Source organism: Lathyrus oleraceus, chromosome 4 (genome assembly GCF_024323335.1).
Source record: "Lathyrus oleraceus cultivar Zhongwan6 chromosome 4, CAAS_Psat_ZW6_1.0, whole genome shotgun sequence".
NCBI classification, from domain to species: domain Eukaryota; kingdom Viridiplantae; phylum Streptophyta; class Magnoliopsida; order Fabales; family Fabaceae; genus Lathyrus; species Lathyrus oleraceus.
This window is the reverse complement of record NC_066582.1, coordinates 500,919,565-500,934,146: the sequence shown is the minus strand read 5'-3', so window position 1 is coordinate 500,934,146 and position 14,582 is coordinate 500,919,565. Positions and strand designations below refer to the sequence as shown.

The 14,582-nt window shown below is 33.3% G+C and overlaps 1 non-coding gene across 1 annotated transcript; it reads left to right on the top strand.

Annotated features, from left to right (window-relative positions):
• Positions 1–12,089: 12,089 nt before the first annotated feature.
• LOC127077452 (small nucleolar RNA R71) lies at positions 12,090–12,196 on the top strand. The gene has a single exon (XR_007787263.1). It is a non-coding gene; the product is annotated as a small nucleolar RNA R71 (small nucleolar RNA).
• Positions 12,197–14,582: the final 2,386 nt, after the last annotated feature.

Genomic DNA, 14,582 nt, shown 5'->3' with positions numbered 1-14,582 from the left:
TCTTGGCCTCATTTATAGATTAAAAAAAAAGACAATTTTCATATAATAAGAAATTAATTGAAATATATTGTCAGTGTAAAAGGGTTTTGCACCATCACTTAATTATAGACGTTGGATATTAGAAGAAGTTTGACTTTTATTTTAAAAATCTATAAAGTAATACAAACGGGTGATGGTGATGAACCGACGGCGTAAAACTTTTTACACTGATAATGTATAGTAATTAATCTCTAAAATAATATTTAAGTGCATTAATTTTTATGAATTTATGGAAAAATAATAATACAATTAATAATTTATCTTTAATTAAATTGTTATTCATTAACAATATTAAATAATTAATGTGTTGATAATCTTAAAATAAAAATATTAAATATATTAGAATAGTTATATTTATCTATAAATTTATAAATAAGGTTGCAGGGTATCATATAAAAAATTAAGGGTCTTTATGGATGCGGATTGATCCACAAATCCGTTAATCTAAATCAAATCAGCTCATTAATTACTCAAACATATTTATTTACGGATATTTTCAACCCAACTCATAATCATACGTATAATTTTGATTAGTGTTTCGGTTTAAGTTTAGTAATTGACATTAGTAAAATTTTCAATCTATTTAAAATTTTCTTATTATTTTAAATAAAAATATAAAATTAATATCTCATTAATATTCATAATTTTTCTTTAAAAAAATTATTTTTCCACAAACATTATTATTAGATCAATCCGTTTACATAATTATAAAATTAAATATTGTTTCTTTATTTTATTTTGTATTATTTTCAACTTATATATTTTATAAAAATAATGCGTCTTATTAAATTTTATATTATTATTATTATTAAGTATTATGTCATGTTAATAAATTTTATTAGATATTATCTAATGTGATTCACCAAATTCGAATATTATAAATGAATATGATTATATTGAATTATGTTATTTTTTTTTAAATTATAAATAATATTATAAAAAAATTAATTCAGATCAATTTTGATAATAAAATTATTGATTGAACAAAAAAAATCTAATCTATTAAAATTTAAACAGGTTGAATAACATGATAGATATAAAAGTTATAGGAGTTTTATTTTTAAAAATTAAAACTTAGTCACTTGAATAGTTAAAGAATAACTCAAGAAAATATCAATTTTCACAAATTAGTAAAGTCATTATTTACAAAATAAGGGATGGCTGATTAAAGAATAGATATTCTTTTGCTTTAGAATTTAAGGAAAACAGAGTAATAGGACCCATAATAATGTATTTAAGGTTTTAGTAATAATAAAGATTCATTCATTCTTTGATTGGAGATTAAATTAACCACTGTCTACATAATAAAGTGATTCCTAAAGTAGGGACCAAGTATGGAAGATTAATATCAATGATAGATACAGAAGACATTTATTTATGTACGCATTGTTGATTGATTGATTCCATTTTGGAGATGGCATGATTGATTTTAAATATATGTGATTCATTTTCATACGTTTCAATGTGATTAACTAAAATTGATTTTGTCTTTAAAAATCATTTTCTTAAATGATTTTTATAAAATAATAAAAGTTATTTTTAACTAAACTTTTACAAATTAAAAGATAAAATTTAAAAATATATAGTTTATATTATTGAAAAATAAATTATAGTCAAAATCACATAAAACTATATTTTAAAAATAATTTATTATAGAAATTTATTCAAAATAATTTTAAATTTAAGTATTTTCAAAATTTTAATATTTAAAAGTTATAATAAAAATATAAAATATTAAAATAATATTTTATAAAAATATTATGTAAATCAATTTTTAGTTGAAAACTAAAAAATGGTAATTTTCTTTTAAAATATGTAATACTATAAAAATAATTTTCAAAATCATGTTTGATGTAAAGCTTTTAGTCAAAATGTTTTAAAATATCTCTAATTAATTTTGACTAATTACTCCTAAGTATAATTTATCTTATCTCTAAAAATGATTTTATTTTGAAGTTAAAATTTTGAACTTTTGATTTTAAGAATTCCTTTTTATACAATGTTCAAACTGTTTTTATATTTATTAATTTAAATTTAAATAATTTTATTTTTAACTATAATCAATTCACTCAAAACTATTTTTTGCTACCTTATATTTGGTTTCACGTTAGGAATTCTAAAATTGATTATAGATGTGTAAAATTGATTATGTGTGTTGGTTTCACTTTTGGAAAAGTGAAAAGTTGATTTTAATGCTATAGAATCAATAGAAATGATGGTTTTCGTGCTATTGGAGATTTCTTAGATATGATGAAGATTCGTGGTCATTGGTTCGGATGCAATTAGATGGCAAAGGTTTTTAATACAATGATTTGTATTTCAATTTGTTCTATGACACAGTCTCAGAAGTTAGGAGAATCTCTAATTTAGGTGTTCAAGATCGTGAAAAATGGATGATCATTTCTGACATGGATTATTTTATTGCTTAATAATGGTCTCATTGTCCAGTAACCTTGACGTCACATTCTTCTCACTTGTGTTGTCTCCATCTATGACATTTAATAGACATAAAATTATTGTAATTCGTTTTGTCAACAGCAGCCTTTGGGTTCATGTGAAGTTAAAACTTGATTGTCCATTGCATCTTGTTGCTGACCACTAGAAAGAGAACTGTAGTGAAGGTGCAAGAGTATGGGAACCATCATATGCAGGATGTATTAGGCATTGGGAATAAGAAGTCAGTAAGTCAACATGATTCGGATTATATTGATATTGTTATATTGTTAGAATTGTATTGATATTTTGTATATAATTTTGTATAGTTGTGGTTGCACTGACACTTTTGTATGGTTGAGATTGTATCGACATTTTTGTAAGGTCCATAATGATTTAAAACTTGTATAAGTATGTCTCATATGTTGCTAATAAAAACACATCCCAATGTCTCAATTTTGCCATGTCGGGATTGTTTACTTCAACGACGTGAGTCCTCCTTTTGAATTTAGGTCCACAGTAAATGGGTAAGTCCAGTGCAAGTTATACCTATGAAATCTGGACTCAAAGTGGTCAAAATGAAGAAAAAAAATGAACTTGTTCCCACTAGAGTTCAAAATAACTGTAGAGTTTGTATTGATTACAGGAGGTTGAATCAGGTTACTTGAAAGGATCACTTCCCTTTGTCGTTCATTGATCAAATGCTTGAACGGCTACCTGGTAAATCACACTATTGTTTTCTTGATGGTTTTTCAGGTTACTTTCAGATTCATATTGCACCATAAGATCAAGAAAATACCATTTTTACGTGCCCATTCGGTACATTTGCTTACAGGAGGATGCTTTTTGGTCTTTGCAATGCTCCTGGCACATTTCAGAGATGCATGATTACCATTTTTGCTGATTTTATTGAAAATTGTATGGAAGTGTTTATGGATGATTTTACTGTTTATGGTTCTTCATTTGATGCATGTTTGAACAGTTTAAATTTGGTTTTACAGAGATGCATCGAAACTGACCTTGTTTTAAATTATGAAAAATGTCATTTTATGGAATTGTCTTAGGTCACATAATTTCTGAAAAAGGAATTTCAGTAGACCCTACTAAGGTTAATGTTATTTCTACGCTGCCTTACTCATCTTGCATTTGTGAGATTCTTTCTTTTCTTGGTCATGCAGATTTTTACAGCCGCTTCATAAAGGATTTCAGCAAGATAGCTCTTCCGTTGTCAAACTTGTTGAAGAATGACGTCACCTTCAACTTCGATGACAATTGCAAAAAAATATTTGACTTCTTGAAGAAAGCATTGACCTCTGCTCCCATCATCCAGCCCCCTGATTGGACGCTCCATTTCGAGATTATGTGTGATGCTTCTAACTACGTTGTTGGGGCGGTCCTTGTACAAAGAGTTGACAAGGTTGTCCATGTTATTTATTATGCTTCTAGGACTTTAGATTATGCACAATCTAATTACACCACCATTAAAAAGGGACTTCTAGCTATTGTTTTTGCTCTTGATAAATTTAGATCATATTTGCTAAGTTCCAAGGTTGTTGTTTTTACTGACCATGCATCTTTAAAATACCTATTGAAGAAGCCATAAGAAAAACCGAGATTGATTCAGTGGATGTTGTTGCTCCAAGAGTTTGATGTGGAAATTAAAGATAAACGTGGAGCTGAGAACTTGGTGGCTGATCATTTGAGTAGGATAGAGAGGGATGGATATCCTTTTCCCATTCAGGATGACTTTCCTGATGAGCAGCTTTTACTTTTTCATGGGGTTACTCCTAAGTTTGCTGATATTGTTAATTATCTTGTTACTGGTGTTTTTCCTACAGGTGCATCCAGGACACAAATTCACAAACTCAAGAGTGATGCCAAATAGTATGTTTGGGATGATCCATATCTTTGGAAGTTTGGTAGTGATCAGGTAATTAAGAGATGTATCCCCGACTATGAGATTCAATCTATTTTGCATCTTTCTCATGCTTCTCAAGTAGGAGGGCACTTTGGTCCTTAAAGGACTGCAAGAAAAGTCTTAGACTCAGGTTTCTATTGGCCTGTTATTTTTAAAGATTCCTATGAGACCTATCAAACTTGTAAAAAGTGCCAAATAGAAGGTACAACCTATGCTTTTTTGTGAGGTATTTGATGTATGGGGAATCTGTTGGTGTAAGCCCTACAGGCCAATACTTTTGGTACTTGTATCGAATTATTTATTAATAATAAAAGGTTTTTTCTTTATTATATTTGTTTAATAAAGTTCCTAGAGTAGATAGTCCGTTTAATGTATCAAGTGTGACTTAATCATGAGATTTCATTAAACATAAGGACATTATTCTTAAAGTATTCATAATCGAGCTTTGTTGTGAAGTGGGATAACATTAAAGAATTAAGACTATTATGTATATAGATTGATGATCACATCTCATGGATCATGGATAAGGAGTCATCAAGTCTTAAACATAGTATGAATATTAGGAGTAATATTTATACTAGATTGACCCGTTATGAGAATACCATATAGAATGTTATGCAAAGTGTCATAAGTTATTCTCATGGTGATAGTGGTGTGTACCACCCTTCGCCCTGAAACCACTATGGACCCTAAATGTAGAGGCGAGTGCTTTATTGCTGACCAAATATTGTTTGTAACTGGATGACCATTAAGACAGTTGATGGGTACTCTACGAAGCATGTTGAGGGACATGAGTGACCTAGATGGACTTTGGCCATCCTGCGTAACATGATAAATGTCTATGGACCCAATGTTAAACTGGACAAGGATGACACGGTCTATGCCTTGTGTTCAATATAGACATAGGGGCAAAAGGGTAATTGTACACATAATTATTATCACAAAAGGATTTGTCATATCATATGACATTTTCATGTCTTAGGTAGCAGTGATGTGTTGCTAGATACCGTTCACTGTTTATTATGTTAAATACGTGATTTAATATAATTTCTAATGTCACGAAAACCTACAGGGTCACACACAAAAGGACGGATTGATGAGAGATATAGTAAATAAGGAACACCGTAAGGTACGGTGCACTTAAGTGAATTGTAGAACATCGTAAGGTACGGTGTACTTAAGTAGAATACGAAATATGGTAAGGTACCACACGCTTAAGTGATTTTGGCATATCATAAGATATTGGCCACATACACTTAAGTGGGTTTTTTAGCTTACAGCTAACACAAGTGGTTATATAAATAGAACCTTTGTGTAGAAGCATTTGTTCAGTTGAAATTTGTGTTTCTCTCTCTCTCTCTCTCTCTCTCTCTCTCTCTCACACACACACACACACACACATACATACTCTCTCTCTCTCTCTCTCTCTCTCTCTCTCACTCACTCAAAGCCTTCATTCGTAGCAACTAGCACTGAGATTGAAGGAATTCGTTCGTGTGGACTGAGTAGAGGCGTTGTCACCATTCAACGTTCATGAGCACTCCTTAGGTCTGCATCAAAGGTTTCAATCGTCACAAGAGGTAACGATTCTATCACTAATCATGCACATTCGTAAGAATCACTAAAGGATAAATTTTTAATTTTTGTTGCATTATAGATCGCTATTCTCCTTCAAAATCAACTTCATGGGTCCCTTTCCTTTATCATTTGGTTTTCTCTATATTTTGCTTGTTGTTGATTTTGTTTCAAAATGAGTGGAAGTTATCCCCACGAGGACTAGTAATTCTAGAGTTGTTGTAGATTTTGCCAGGTCCAATATTTTTTGCAAGTTTGGAATTCCCTGAGCTATCATAAGTGACCAAGGCACTCATTTATGTAACCGCACAATGGAAGTTTTGCTCCGTAAGTATGGAGTTGTGCACATAGTCTCTATCGCATATCACCCACAAACTAATGGGCAAGCTTAGATCTCAAACAGGGAGATCAAACAGATTTTAGAGAAAATGGTGCAACCAAATAGGAAGGACTGGAGTCGTCGTCTAGAAGACGCACTTTGGGCTCAAAGAACAGCTTTTAAGACACCAATAGGGATGTCTCCCTATCGACTTGTTTTTGGTAAGGCATGTCACCTTCCTATAGAGATAGAACTATAAGAACAAGATTTTGTGTCTACAATTCATTTTTAAGGTTTTGATGATAACAAAGGATGAAACAAATTGGTACCCTAACAAATTTATCTAAGTGTGCAGGACTCTGACAGAAAAAGGACCAGATAGCAAACATCTGACAATCACGCAAGTCGCGAATAACAACTTAGAATAAATAAAGCAGAGGTTCTAACTCTAAAGAAAAGAAAGCTCACAGAGTCTGACAAAAGAAGACTCAGTCACTCTGTATCTAAACAGTTCCACGCAACGGATCTGATGAATTATACTCTGAAGAAGGCACTATCAGAAAGACACACCAATAACGTTTGAAGTATATCTGCTCTCAGCAACTATCTGAAGATATACACGCTGAACAAGAACATCTGAACTCCATGTACTCTAATTCAAGAACAACCATAAAGACTTAACTACGAAGTTTTCTACTTTTGGTATGAATCTATTCTTGGAAGAGATTAAACGTTCTCCAAAATTGCTATGGAAAGGACAACGATATTAATGACATTAAAAGTCCATCATTGCCAAGATATTCATGAATGCTTCAGCTAACGGTCTCTTGATCAAATCACTATATAAAGTCAGGATCATCTTCTTACAAAATACGAAAGATACACACAAGAATACTGCAAACATAATCCATAATCTCTTTTATTCTTGTTTAATTTTGTTCACACGAGTTGTTGCTCTAAGTCTGAAACATTTCAATTCTTATTTTGTGTAGCTACTGCTTACCTAGAAGCACTAAACACTTCATTGTATTTTCTAATAGTTGTTGGATATTTCCTCAAGTGACTTGTGAAGTCTGTAAACTTGAGAGGGCTAAGAGATCTTTATCTTCTTAGACACCTTTTTGTTGTAATCTTTCAAAATTAGTGGATTAAGTCCTTGTTGAAGGCGAAATCATCTTGACAGGATGGACTGAAGTAGCTTTGAATTTCAAGCGAACCAGGATAAACTTCTGTGTTGATAACCTTACTTTTCGTGTGTGTTTTATTTGCAAAAGTTTTTATTATCTGGGAAAACAATTCACCCCCCCCCCCTTTCTTGTTTTCTCTACCTTCAATTGGTATCAGAGCTTCAGCTTTGTTATTAATTTTCTAATCAAACACTTAATAGTATAGAGAGATCCAGCATGAGAAAAACACTATAGCCAACACTAATAAAAGAGACAATTACAATGCTAAACCTCCAGTATTTGATGGAGAAAAGTTTGATTATTGGAAATATAGAATCGAAAGTTTCTTTCTGGGGTATGATGTTGACCTATGGGACATAGTTACAATTGGCTATGTACCACCTGTATTTGATGCTGGTATTTCTATTTCCAGAAATAAAATGACTGATGATCAGAAGCGTGATTTCAAAAATCACCACAAAACAAGAACAATATTGTTGAAAGCCATATCCTACAATGAATATGAAAAGATCACCAACAGGAAAATTGCTAAAGAAATACTTGACTCCCTAAAAATGACCCACAAAGGCAACTCTCAAGTCAAAAAGACAAAGACTCTGACTCTAATTCAAAAATATGAAGTCTTCAAGATAGAGGACGATGAAGCTATAGAGGTAATGTTTTCTAGATTTCAAACTTTAATTGCATGACTCAAGGTTCTGGACAAGGGCTACATAACTGCAGATCATGTCAAAAAGATTTACCAAAGAAATGGAGACTTATGGTTACTGCATTAAAACTATCAAAAGATCTGAACAACATAAGCTTGGAAGAACTCGTCAGCTCCCTCAGGAGTCATGAGATAGAACTTGAGGAAGATGAGCCCCAAAAGAAAAGCAAATTTGTAGTTATGAAGTCTAGATTTGAGAGACGCAAACCAGAAAGGAACAAATCTCTCTAAGCTAAAGAAGAAGAAAATGATGATTCTGAAAAGGATGATTCTGATGATGAAGAAGAGTTATCCCTTTTAACCAGAAGAGTCAAACAACTCTGCAGAAAAAAGAATAACAACTTCAGAAGACCAAGACACAAGGGAGATCACTTAGAATCAACTTCCAGATGCAAACCAAACAAAGAGGCAACATGCTATGAATGTAAAGAACTAGGTCACTATAGAAATGAATGCCCAAAGCTCAAGAAAGACAGCTCAAGAAAAGAAGAATTCAAGAAAAGTTCCTTTAAAACTAAGAAGGGACTCATGGCCACCTGGGATGAATCTAAATCTGATGCCTCAGAATCATACTCTAAAGAAGAACATGAAAATGTGGCATTCATGGCTACCACACCTGGAAGCTCATTAGAAAGATAATTTGTTCTTGAAGAGGTATTTTCTGATATTTCTCGCTCAGACCTTGAACCTTGTTCATCTGAATCTCTAAGCTCATATCAGAAACTTCGACAAAATATCAAGGCTTTGAAAAAGGTCCTTGAAAGAACCATTGAAGAATGTGATAAGCTCGAGATGAAAGTTTCTGAATTAAAAGATGACATTCTGATTTTGGAAAGAGAAGAAGAATCTTCAAATAAACAATATTTAAAACTTGAAGAAGATTTATCTCAATCCACACAAACTTCTAACACAATCATATATAAATATGAAAAAGCATTTCAAAAGTTTCTGAAAAATGGGCTAGAAAGAAGCAGAATGGCTTCTATAATCTATGAAGTTAGTCAGAATAAGAAAAGAGGAATAGGATATGACTCTGATGAAGACGAGAAAATACCTTATGCAAATGATAAACCTAAATCCCCTTTTTCTTATCACTACACACATGCACAAACACAAAATTTTACTAATGCCAGAAAAACCAAAGTTTCAAGACACTCTGGGAGAACTAATCACAAAGGACCCAAAAGATTATGGGTACCAAAGGACAAAATAGTTTATGTTGCAGATATCCTATGCAGCAGAGTTAAGACACCAATCATGGTACCTAGACTCTGGATGCTTGCGATACATGACAGGAAGAAAACATATGTTCCAAAGCCTGGAACTTAAAGATGTTGGCTTCGTAGGCTTCAAAGGAAATCAGAAAGGAAAAATCAGAGGCTCCAGAGAAATTGGTAATGGATCTCTTCCCTTTATCTCTGATATTCTTTACGTAGAAGGATTAATGCATAACCTGTTATCCATAAGTCAATTAAGTGATAACGGTTATGATATAATCTTCAATAAAAAAACATGCAAATCAATTAATCAGAATAATGGAATAGTTCTTTTCACTGGCAAGAGGAAAAACAACATTTACAAAATTAATCTTTCAGATCTAAAAGATCAAAATGTAAAATGTTTAATGTATGTAAATGAAGAGCAATGGGTGTGGCATAGACGCTTGGGTCACATTAGTATGAGAATGATTTCTCAGCTAAATAAACTTGAGTTAGTCAGAGGTCTACCTAAACTAAAGTTCTCTTCAGATGCTCTTTGTGAGGCATGCTAGAAAGGAAAATTTTCAAAAACTTCTTTTAAAGAGAAAAATGTTGTTTCTACCTCTAAGCCTCTGGAACTCCTTCACATTGACTTATTTGGACCTGTTAAGATAACTTCAGTCAATAGAAAGAAGTATGGATTGATCATTGTTGATGATTATAGTCGCTGGACATGGGTAAAATTTCTAAAGCACAAGAATGAGTCACACTCTGTATTCACTACCTTCTGTTCAAAAGTGAAAAACAAATTTGACTCTAAAATCACCAGAGTCAGAAAGTGATCATGGTGGCGAATTCGAAAATAAGTTTTTTTAGGAACTTTTTAATTCAAATAGAATATCCCACGATTTCTCCTGTCCTAGAACTCACAACAAAATGGGGTTGTAGAAAGGAATAATAGGACTCTCCAAGAAATGGCCAGAACCATGATTAACGAAACAAATGTGGCTAAGCACTTTTGGGCTATAGCAGTAAACACAACATGCTATATTCAGAAGAGAATCTCTGTCATACCTATTATGAAGAAGACTCCTTATAAATTGTGTAAGGGAAGAAAACCTAACATTTCTTACTTTCATCCATTTGGATGCTCCTGCTTTATTCTTAATACTAAAGAACATTTGAACAAGTTTGATTCAAAAGCACAAAAAGGTATTATGTTAGGATACTTAAAGCGCTCTAAGGGTTACAAAGTATAAAATACAAAAACTAAAATTGTGGAAGAATCAATACATGTCAGATTTGATGATAAGCTTGACTCTGAAAAGTCAAAGCTAGTTGAAAAACCTACAGATATGAAGATAACTCTTGCAGGTTCTGATGAAAAGACTAAAGAATCTGAGGAAGCTGAAAAGTAAAACCCAGAAACAACTGAAATCCCAATTGTATAGAAAAGATCAAGAAATCATCCAACCGTCTCTGAAGAATTGATTCTGGGAAACAAGGATGAACTTGTCGGAACAAGGTCTACATTCAAAGTATCCAAGGAAACCCCTTTGGGATTAATGTATCTGATAGAGCCTACATCATGGAATGAGGCACCTCAAGACAATGACTGGGTTCTTGCAATGGAAGAAGAACTTGATCAATTTGCAAAGAACGACGTCTGGGATTTGGTATCGAGGACAAAAGGAACCCACATTATTGGAACTAAATGGGTGTTCAGAAACAGACTAAATGAAAGAGGAGAAGTGGTCAGAAACAAAGCACGACTAGTAACATAAGGTTATAGTCAACAAGAAGGCATTGACTACAACGAAACCTTTGCTCCAGCTGCCAGGTTAGAATCTATTCGCTTACTTGTATCATTCATTGTAAATCATTCATGAACTTCTCAACAAAATGGCATTAGCATGGACTTTAGGGTTAGGCTGAGTTTGTCTTGGGAATAATCTTCCTGGTGTAGCCTGAGAAGCTTGTTATTGTGCTACTTAAGAGATTTAGGTTTCCAGCATCTTGTTGTGGGTTACCATAAAATCAATCTTGTTTCCTAATTGTGAAATCAGTTCATTAATATGGAAGTCTTGGTTCATGAGTTCTTTATTTTGTCGAGTTTGAGTCGTGAAAAAATCTTTCATGATCTTCTCAAGGTTTGACTTCTCAGGTGTAGTTTGTATCGGTTGTGAGGGTCTTTGGGCTTGGAAACCTGCTAGTCTTTGAGGAGTAGAGTTTTGGGAAAAAGTAGAGTTATTGTTCTTGTAAGAGAAGTTTGGGTGATTCGTCCATCCAGGGTTATAAGTGTTCGAATAGGGGTTTCCTTGGGCATAGTGACCTAGTCTGTGTTTGTTTCATCTAGTAAACCGCACTCTTCAGTCACACGTCCTGGTGTTCCACAGATTTTGCATATGTGTTACATTGCAGCTATAGTACCTATAGGGTTTATTACAAAGCTTTTGACTTTCTGGGTTAGGGCATCCATTTTGGCGTTCATATGGTCAAGGCTGATAACCTCGTATATACCTCTTTTAGTTTCTTTCTTCTCTAGTTGCGCACGCCTCATTGGTAATGGTTTTGAGCTATGTCCTCAATGAGTGTGCATGCCTCAGGGTATGGTTTGTTCATTAGCACACCACCGACGACAACGTCGGTAGTCATCTTAGTGTTGTAGAGAAGTCCATTGTAGAAGGTGTGAATGATTAGCCATTGTTCTAATCCATGATGTGGACAAGCTCTTAGTAGCTCCTTGTACCTTTCCTAGGCGACAAAGAGGAACTCACTATCCTGTTGAGTAAATCTAGTAATTTGGTTACGTAGGACGACGACCTTACTAGGTGGAAAGTATCTAGCAAGAAATACTTTCTTCAGGTTATTCCAAGTAGTGATGTAATTCGCTGGAAGGGAATCTAGTTGTGATCGCGCTCTGTCTCTGAGGGAGAAAGGTAATAAACGTATATGTATCGCCTCAGGAGCAACGTTATTGCATTTTAGTGTGTCTGTTAGTTGAATGAAGACTTTTAGGTGCTGGTTTGGATTCTTTGTTGGGAGACCAGCAAACTGGTTATGTTGCATGATTTGCAACAAAGCAGGCTTTAATTCAAAGTTGTTAGCTATAATAGTTGGGTTGACAATACTTGAATGAGTCCATTCGTTAGAGAGTATGGAAAAATCTTTCAGTGGCCTACGATTTTGGTATTCTGCCATTGCTCTTTTGATTCGTTGGAACAAAAGTTGAGCTCTTACGTACTTTTATGGTTCAACTATTGGATCTTCTAAAGTTTCGGTATTGCGAGTTCTTTACATTGACTGACGAGGGTTGCCTTAATCTAGACGGTGTAACAACATGTTACAAAATTTGACGATTTTGGTCCCTGGCAACGGCGCTAAAAACTTGTTCGTGAGATTATGAATCTATCAAATTAACTAACTGCAAGTGTATAGTCTACCACGTAGTTTTAAAAGATATTGATCCCACAAATACCTAACTGTTAATCTATCATTTCTAGTTGCTACAGTGTTTATCTAAGGCGAATGAATTAAACAAATGAGAGATGAAATAAATAACTTTAATAAATTCAGACAAATAATATCGGGATGCGACTCTCATCAAACAATAGTACTCTAGATTGCTTCTAAATAGGATCGATGTACGGGGCAATCTTTTCTACTTTGAAAAGAATATAATTGAACAGGAACTATCGCTTTCGCATATTCAGAACTAGATTTGACTCTCTAATTTATACTGTCCACTGTAACAGGTGACCGACGTTTTTTACGTTAAAGTAGTAAATCCTATTTTAAAAAATCAAACTCTTTACTCAATTGAAAAATAATTTTGATTGGAAAATTTAACTTAAAAGGGTTCAAAGCTTTCGTTCTGGTAACCAGATCCTAAACCTATAAACGCGTCCGCAAATAGTTTTAAAACCTCCTTCTAGAAATATTAGACTTTCCTAGTTAATTAACAAAGTGCTTTCGCGATATTCATTAATTAAAAACAAATCAATCACATTCTTTTATGCCAGACGACTTTTGATCTTACCCGACGTTTTCACGGCTCTACTTTCGTAGTGACCGATTAAATTGAGTTCAAAAAAATTATATTAAAACCAAAATAGCCCACAATTGAAATCCTAAAGAAACAACAGTTAGATTATCGTCAAGTGACGCTCCTCACATCCCAACATCAATAAATTAGCTGGACATGCTTATGACAAACATGAAAACATAAGTTTGAAACTTAGAAGTAGGCATTGCGGAAAGGTAATTTAAAATAATACGGTGTGATAAATAAGACTTGGAAATAAAAAAGTAGGAAAATAAAGTGCGAGTAAATAAATGAAACAGTAATAAAATACGAAATATAATAAAAATCTGCTCCAAACGGAGGCTTGAATCTGGTGCAGAATAAATTGCTGAAGACTTGTAAAGAAATATAAATGGTGGTAAGATTAAAATGTGGGAAATAAAGTGCTCCAAACTTCGTACAAACTCAATGCTCTTTGGTGTTATAACCCCCTCGATGTGACGAGTTATAACTTTAATCGATAATTCTAGTGCTTAAAATTGTGCTAAGCTCGGATGTCGCGAAAAATGAAGCTTATCGCATATTTATAATGTTCCAAAGTCCAAAATATCAAGTGGGAAAATTCTTCATTCATGGGAGAAAATGTAGGAGTGTTTGGGGTGAGTGGGAGACCAAGTAAGTGTATTTTCTAACCTCTCGGCCTTCACAAAGGAAGGCGAACACCATGTCAAGATGATGAATGTCACCTTCTCAACGTGTGGAAGAGTGGGTCAATCCGCTCGTTGGTGAGTGGGACACGTCATTTCTCATATGGCATTCTCCATGGCGAACGTCATGTAGGTCGCATTGTGTGTAATTTCCCATTTTTTCTTCGTTTTGCATCTGAATTGCTTCGTTTCTTAGCACATGGCTCCTATATGGTCAAATACTTGAAATAAAGACAAAATACTCACGTAACACTGAAAATGGAGATAAAACGATAATAAAACAAGTACGAAACGAGTCAAAATAATAGTGTAATTTGGTGTTATCAATATTTTGTAAAATGCATTAGAATTGTGAAATTTGCCTTTAACGCGTCAAGCTTGCTCAGATAAGCTTGCATATCCATATTCTCCAATTTCAAAGAGTTGAGTTTGGTGATGACACTATAAAGATTATGGACATCATTAGAGAAGA